This window comes from Octopus bimaculoides, chromosome 28, assembly GCF_001194135.2.
Source record: "Octopus bimaculoides isolate UCB-OBI-ISO-001 chromosome 28, ASM119413v2, whole genome shotgun sequence".
In the NCBI taxonomy this organism is placed as follows: Eukaryota; Metazoa; Mollusca; class Cephalopoda; order Octopoda; family Octopodidae; genus Octopus; species Octopus bimaculoides.
The window spans coordinates 12,574,091-12,575,368 of NC_069008.1; the positions used below are offsets into that span (position 1 = coordinate 12,574,091).

The following is a 1,278-nucleotide window of genomic DNA, read 5'->3' on the forward strand; positions in this document are numbered from 1 at the left end:
CTTTGAGGGCCTATGGTCCACCTCGTAAACATCTAGCGTCTTGCTAATTTGAGAACACAGATTTCGTGGTAGGACGGTTTGACGTCTATTTTTAGCATACAAGGGATCCACTTAGTGGTCTCTCCTCTTGTTTATTTCATCTTATTTTACTGGAGAGCAGAAGATGTGGGTGTGTCTGTCACATGACACTTCCATTTCTGCTGCAGACATTTTCGGATGACGATATCGAAATTTGTCTTTTAACTTTCAAAGATTTGCAGTGACTAAATCTATTTTTGCTCTAACCATTCATTTATATAGCACAAGAGGTAAGTTACGCCGAAAGAATACCTACCTGCGCCATTATTATATTTTGACAATCTTTATCTTTTGTTAGAAAGCTGACACATCTATTTTTTTATTCTAACTCATTTTGCGTCTTATAAAGTATTTACAAATCGTTTTTTGCTGTTTTTGTTTAGAGATGGATAAGTCGGAAATTCGTACAGTTTTGAAATACGAGTTCTTTCTTGGAAATACAACATCACAGGCAGCTCGGAATATTAATGGAGTGTTTCATTCTCATGTTATTACACAGCAGACAGTATCAAATTGGTTTGCAAAATTTCGTTCTGGTAACTTCGGCCTCACAAATGAGCAACGTGGTCGACCAGAAACAAAGGTGGATAATGACGAACTGAAAGCTTCCGTCGAATTAGATCCATCTCAAAGTGCCCGCGAATTGTCGTTGTTGTTTGGTGTTAGCAAACAAACAATATTGACTCACCTAGTTCAAATCGGTAAAGTGAAAAAGTTGGATAAGTGGGTTAATAATGTTTCAAGAAACAAGACGAAAAAATTACAAAAAATATCTAAGAAATAATATACGATTCATATAAACAATTACATAAAAGATTAAGTATAACAATTGTAAAGAAAATACATAAGCATAAAACAGATTTATGTATATATCTATGTATGTGTGCGGGTAACCGTGTGTATGAATGACTATGTACGTGGGTGAATGACTATATGTATTCAGCTGTCGAGAGAATGAAAGTCGGTCTTGAACATCAAAGCGTGTGTTGTATATATCAAAACAAAAAATAAATACATAAAATCTTTTTACGGATTTTATTCTTTCGAAAAAATGCAATAGGCATACATGTATATCTTTCTATAGTATATATATATATGTATGTATGTATTTGTTAGAAAAGTTAAGGCAACAAAAGAAAGAAAGAGACTTCGATATTATGTAAATACAGATATGTAATTACATATATATATATATATATA

The 1,278-nt window shown here is 32.9% G+C and overlaps 1 protein-coding gene across 1 annotated transcript in view; it reads left to right on the plus strand.

Moving 5' to 3' along the window:
- The first annotated feature begins 156 nt into the window (after positions 1–156).
- Positions 157–1,278, plus strand: part of LOC106870874 (zinc finger protein 665) — a 6,745-nt gene continuing 5,623 nt past the window's right edge. The window contains exon 1 of the mRNA XM_052977524.1: positions 157–308. The gene's annotated coding sequence lies outside the window, so the exon portion shown is untranslated. The remainder of the gene's footprint in view (positions 309–1,278) is intronic.